Source organism: Sinocyclocheilus rhinocerous, unplaced genomic scaffold (assembly GCF_001515625.1).
Source record: "Sinocyclocheilus rhinocerous isolate Xijiao unplaced genomic scaffold, SAMN03320098_v1.1 scaffold1636, whole genome shotgun sequence".
In the NCBI taxonomy this organism is placed as follows: Eukaryota; Metazoa; Chordata; class Actinopteri; order Cypriniformes; family Cyprinidae; genus Sinocyclocheilus; species Sinocyclocheilus rhinocerous.
The window spans coordinates 383016-390259 of record NW_015628289.1 but is presented as its reverse complement, the minus strand read 5'-3'; positions in this window follow the sequence as shown (position 1 = coordinate 390259).

Sequence of the window (7244 nt, the reverse complement as noted above, 5' to 3'; positions counted from 1 at the left end):
TGTGTGTGTGTGTGTGTGTGTGTGTGTGTGTGTGTGTGTGTGTGTCTATAAAATACGAAATTGATTAAAAAGATAAACCATTCACCAAATGCTCCGCGTATGACAAAAATCCAAGCAAAGAAGGTTTCCATTAATTTTTCTGAGGACACTACATCTGCCTTAGGTGGAAAATAAAAACAATGTTCTGTGTAAAAATAGTGAAGCATTGTACGATATAATCTGGAATTCGTCTCGGTTACGGAGTATTACAGCGAATATATCAAAAGTAAGGGAGTCGCAAACGCTCATAAAACGATTTTGAATGTATGCTGAAGTTAACGCGTGGCTAATAACCCTTTCACGCCTCCAAATGGGATATTTCAGGAAGTGTGCACTTGGGTGTCCATGGATCCAGATAACTGTTACCGTTTTTTGAACTTCAACATGAATCATTTCTTATCATCCATATCTCCAAATGAGGGTTCTCAACGCCTTAATAAGCATGACTAACATTTGAAGGAAGTAATTTGGTATTTTATTGCCAATAGAAGATACAGATTAGATTCAACCATCTCAAACGTTTTACAAAATAAGTGCATTTCCGATGTGATATGGACCAAATCGCATATCACCGATATACTTGCCACAAGATGGCGACAGAGCCCGTTGAAAGGAACAGTAACGCTGATCACTCCGTAGGACTAGTTTAAGAATAGTCAGGTTAATTTCATGCTGCAAATGTCGATAATAGTATTGGTACAAATCCATAAAAATCACACCCTAAATTGTAGGTAGGTGTATTGTTAAAGTTTAACAATAGAGTTAAAAATGAATGCTGTATTTAAGCGAGGTGTTTAGATGGCTATGATGAATTTTGTGGAATTCGTGAGATGATCCGCAGAGAGGCGCAATAGGTCCACACAAACCAAAACTTCAGCATCAAAGCAAGCATAATGCAGAGCACAGATATGGAAGGGTATAAGCGTTATCAACGTCCTTGATGTTATTCTTTTGTCATCAAACGTTGCCTTCTCTGGACATTTCAACCGATAAATTACATGGCATAATAACATAGGCTACAATTTGCTGATTATGCATGACCACTAAATTATTACTTCTACTCTGACTTCCCAGAGTGTTGTTAAGCACACTCATAAATGTTATTATTATTATTATTATTAATAGAATATATGCTTATTACTGAATGTTCCAAATGACAAGGACGGGATCAAAGAAAACCTCCACACTTTTTTTTTTTTGAAAACTTCTAATAATGGCAAACTGTAACTCTGAATACATAATTGACCGAAATTATTTACTGTAGTAAAACCGTTGATTTCTTTATTCTTTTATTTATGCATTTGTTTATTGCAATTGCAATGTACTTGATAGCAATTATTTTTCTCTTTACATAATTCAATTATGTTTTTAAAAATCCTTTTTATTAAATAGATAGCCAATCAGATACAAAAACAAGTGAAATATTCGAGGATTGCTTCAGGTCACACACTTGGAGATCTCTGTCTCTGCATAGTTATAACAGTTTCAAAGTGCAGTGCTTTCTTAAGTGTTCTATAGGCATATGTTAAGTGGACAAATAATTTCACATCTTCTTGATGAATCATTACCAAATACTTGTTGCCCACAGCACTTTATGAAGTTTTTTTTTTTTTTTTTTACCCATATAGTTACCCATAACAATGCACAAAAATAACCCAGAAAGAAGGGAAAATGAGAAATAAAGTTGAGCTCACAACTACTTCATAAGCATAATCATAACTAGGTTCGATTACAAGCCTAACCTCAATGCACGGTATTATTTTTTCTTTAGTACAGTACACTAACAGGGCAATAGTTTTGAGTGATGGGAAATCAAAAATCTGATTGTAAATCCAGGTTTTCAGTGGATTTGCAGACAGAAAAAGATAAAAATGTAGTTAATCAAACAAGCCTTTTGAATTTATATGCAAACTAAAAAGACTTCGATATGTTTCAAATGAAAGTGACTGACTGAAGTTTTATTTATTTGCCATAAAAATCAGACAATAGGAAAATTAATTCAATAACAATAAATGCGCAATTCTCTTTAAGGTGTTTTTTTTTTTTCTCGCATTATTGCATGATAGATAAAATAAAATTACAGTAAAGTATGGCTAAGCCAATGCATCCAAAAATGGTACAAAACCCAGAAAAAGTTGTTGAATGAGCTAAGTGAATGTGTTAATATTAACAAACACACAAAGCCCTTATTCCACCGTCTTGAATAATAGAAGTTAACAGCGATTCAGAGCTTGACCTTCCTCTGAGAGAAAGTCAATGTATGAAATATAGAAAGGCTTATTAAAATCGAACATTGTTCATTATTGACTAGCTGACTTGACTCATTTTAGTATTTGACCTGTCTCCAGTACAGCATTTCAAGACAATCCAGGCATGAATTCTCCTTGACACAATGCTAGTCTGCCATCAAACGGTCAATTTGGGTGTTGGGTCAACAGCACAAGCATCTCAGTTTACAGAAACACAAAGTATATTTGTGTGCTGCTGTGGTTATGCGTGTTTATATAGCTTGTTTAAATAAGTCTAACTCTTACAACATTTGGAACTGACTCAGGCCTACATCCTGTGATCATGTGGAAGACAACAGGACGCAAGAGATCTTCCAGATATTGGGACACCCGATGTGTCAATATCTGAGTGATGACAGACTGCGGCTGTCTATACAAACCTATATCAAATACTTTCAACTTACTTGTACATCACTTGTTTAATAATACTGTTACGTCCCAGGACGCATGCCATTATTGTTAATACTGTGAATCTCTTGTGTTTCCCTGATGCCTAACAGCCTGCTGGGAAGTGTAGTTTTTGCCCGTTTTCCTCTGTTCCTCCCTGTCCTCTCGCAGAAGCTTAATTGATGTCACCTGTCCCTCTTCAGAGCTGTGAAGAGGAGCTTGTATTTGAACAGAGGGAACGGGCAGTTCACCAGAGAGAGTTGGCTCTATCTGCTGCAATCCCAGCACTCACACACATGGAACTGTCTTTGTACAGCAGTTAGAGGGAAGGGGAAAAACAAGGGTAAACGGTATGGATAATTTAAAAAGAAAAGATAAGACGCTTTTAGCTTCAGGGAGGAGGTTAAGGCCAAATTAACAAACAAAAAGAGGATGCTACCTGGGAGTAAGGGAGTCTAACTTGCCTATCAAACAAAACATCAAAATAAACAACATGTCTCTTCCTTGACAGTGAGGACACTGTCCCAACAAAACCAGGAAAAAAAGCAAGTGTTGATAAAATAAAAGTGGCATCCACCTCCTTACTGCGTCTGCAGGCAAAAATAACACACAATCACTACAGCCGGTACAACAGGCTTTCTTGAAGAAGCACTAGGGCTCTGAGCACACAATATTCAACAAGTACAACAGGCTTTCTTAAAGAAGCATTAGAGCTCAGAGCACACAATCTTCAACGAAACAAGGGTAAACGGTATGGATAATTTAAAAAGAAAAGATAAGACGCTTTTAGCTTCAGGGAGGAGGTTAAGGCCAAATTAACAAACAAAAAGAGGATGCTACCTGGGAGTAAGGGAGTCTAACTTGCCTATCAAACAAAACATCAAAATAAACAACATGTCTCTTCCTTGACAGTGAGGACACTGTCCCAACAAAACCAGGAAAAAAAGCAAGTGTTGATAAAATAAAAGTGGCATCCACCTCCTTACTGCGTCTGCAGGCAAAAATAACACACAATCACTACAGCCGGTACAACAGGCTTTCTTGAAGAAGCACTAGGGCTCTGAGCACACAATATTCAACAAGTACAACAGGCTTTCTTAAAGAAGCATTAGAGCTCAGAGCACACAATCTTCAACGAGATCTGGGAAAACAGACAGGCCAAGCTCTCTCTGGTGAACAGCCCCGTTCCCTCTGTTCAAATACAAGCTGCTCTTCACAGCTCTGAAGAGGGACAGGTGACATCAATTAAGCTTCTGCGAGAGGACAGGGAGGAACAGAGGAAAACAGGCAAAAACTACACTTCCCAGCAGGCTGTTAGGCATCAGGGAAACACAATGTTACACACAGAGATTCACAGTATTAACAATAATGGCATTAACAAAAATGACATACGTCCCCCGTTGCACACCGTTTCCAGGAAACATGTCGTTCAAACCGGAAACCGTAGCAAAACGGTGCACACCGGTTTGAGCTTGAACTTGCCCCAGCTCTTAAGAAGAACACTTAGGGGGGAACTAAAACACCAGGGGGAGTCCATCCTCCATGGCTTGAACCAGTGTGGACAACAAACCAAATATGAATTCATAATAAATACATAAATAAATAAAGCTCTATTTGGGAATACCTTAGTCTTTTATTAGAGTGAATAGTGTAGTGGAGTGGTAGCTTGTCAAATGATTTCAGACTATCTGAATTACAATTAAATCATTTTAACAAATCATCAATAAATTATATAATTGTGTATGTGTGTGTGTGTGTGTGTGTGTGTATATATATATAAATATATATATATGTTAGATAGCATTCAAGGTTGATACCTCATGAGAATTTGTGTCATATAAATGTCCGATTTTACATCAATTTGTACTATCTGACAAAAACGCCACCGCTAAACATAACGGCCAAGCAGTGAGCAGATTGTACAAAAATGTTGGAATGAGTTCGCACAAATTTGCAACCAGTTTACCAAGTAAAATACTTTCCTAGACATTCATTTAGAGTACATGTATCTAGGTTGATGCTATGCGGAGTAAATGTTATTTGTTCATGATAATCACACAACTTCCTGTAGAGGTTATTAGCTATTTACATTTATTGCATCAAGCTGAATCACTGTCTTTTGACAGCACATCTCCCAGCACATATCCATAAATTTGATACAGCCACATCTGCCTCATTGAAAAAAAAAAAACATGACGTCCTTGATGCAACATTTTGAATTATATTGGAGACTTCCTTGAAAATTAATTAGCTTATGTAAGTGGACGAAAGGTAAGTTTGCAGACTTTTTATGGAACCAAAACATGTCTGTTATCAGTTGCGTACACAGACCTCCGGAGAGGCAGGGTCCTCTCCTCCCACCCCCGTGCACGCCACTGTCTGTTATTATGACTGCATTGTTATTATTCTTATAATACAATTTTTTATTTTATTTAGTTATTTTAACCATAGATCAGAACATTAAAGTCTGGAAGTGTGTGATCCTCAGTCGTTTAGTGTATGATGGCTCTTTTCCTCCGTGACTATTTACAAAGTCGGTAAGTGTATGATGCCTGGCGTTTTAAAAAATATGTTTAGTTTTTAAAAGACGTGAAGTGCATTATAGCCTTTAATCTGCTTTTCCATTCAGTGATGTAAAGTACACTCTTAAAAAATAAAGGCTCTTAAACGGTTATTTGTCAGGGTGTATGGTTCCATAAAGAACCTTTAATATCCAAATAACCTTTCCATTGCACATTTTTTGTAGCACAGAAAGGTTCTTTAGACTATAAAATGGTTCTTCACACTCAACATGTTGTAAATATTTTTATTTTTCTGGAAAGTGAGATCAAGTGAGCTAAACTGTCCTGCCTGACCCAGATTCTATTAATGTAAATATAAAGTATTAATTTTGAGTTATCTAAACAGTGTTGTGGTGTTTATCAGTAGATCAGTCCTTTTATATCTATTTTAATGCTGTTTTGCATGACTCAAACCTCTCTGAAAATCCTCAAAAAGTATACATTTCACATAAATGTCACTTAGGCCTACTAGTGCAATTATGTAGGCTACACTCTAGCACTGGGTTGTATTTAACCCAGCATTTTTTAGAGTGTATCTTACAGAAGACATCGCTGATTGAATTATTAGTTATTTAACAAAAGCAAAGTTTAGTATAAAAAATTGCAATCCTCTTTTAGAATTAAATAAAAAGGCTGAGTGTTCATAAAAACAATACAAAATCTTAAAATATAAAAGTGCCACCCAGCGCTGGGTTATATTTAACCCAGCATTTTTTAGAGTGCACTGTCACGTAGACTAGGGGTGGCATTTTGCACCTACGCTGTAAAATCCAATAGTTTACCTTACTTAGATATAATTAGTTAACTTTACTTAGTTGTTATACTTACTGGGTTTTATTAAGTTACAGCTAATTTCATGGCAAATAAAACAATTGACTTACTGTTTTGAGTGATGCTCACTTAAAATATTCAAGTAGCCGCAAAGTAACCAATGACATTAATACACCAGTGAGAGGCAGCAGTGCACTAATATGTTGCTAATGTACAACAAAACAACAGAAGAAGAAGAAGAAGAAGAAGAAGAAGAAGAAGAAGAAGAAGAAGAAGAAGAAGAAGAAGAAGAAGAAGAAGAAGAAGAAGAAGAAGAAGAAGAAGAAGAAGAAGAAGAAGACGAAGAAAAAATCGTTTTTGAGGCGGCGCAGTTCTTAATAGACTTTTCATTAATTTCCTCCACTTCTGCAGTTCTCTTTCTCTAGTTGCATTCACTTTCCCAAAGTCATCTTGAATGTTGAATTGTCAATACAACTGAAAACTTTGAGAGAACATCACATAAGCTGACTTCATAAATTGATGTAGATTTTCCTAAAAAACGTTTTTGTGTGATCTCACCATTATAGTGATTAGTGCTCTTTTTGGTTGGGCACTTGGAACTTCATTTATATTGTTATAATTCTCTTTCGATTGATGCAATAATGCAACATATAATGCAATGCAATGTTATTTGGTATCAAAAGAAAAGGAAGTAATATGTTACTTTTAGAAGGTTTTTTTTTTTTACTAGCATATGTTTCATGTTGATTAAAGATCTTTTACAATTTTATTGTTTTTCATAAACATTTTGTGAAGATTTTATTTGGGTTGATATCTTTTTATATTTGTGGCAATATCTTGTAATCGACCATACTCACATGGCCCATACAGAGTCACACACGGACTTCAACATTCAGCACACCAAACACAACAATGGTAATAATTAAATTGTATTTATTTTATTAATTGTAACAATAACCATTTTATTTGCTCTTTTTGTTGTGCTACTACTGACACAAGACAGCAAATAAAATTGACAAATAAAATCAACAACTGTAAAACAAAGCAATTGCATAATTTATTCATGCCGCAATGCACTCTGGGAGTTCTGATTAGCTATACTAAGTCAAGAGTAAACCTAAAGTAAATGATCAAATACTCCCTATAGTTCTTTTTTAGTTACTAGAAGTCTCGTGTAAGTGAACTATGCTAACTAAGC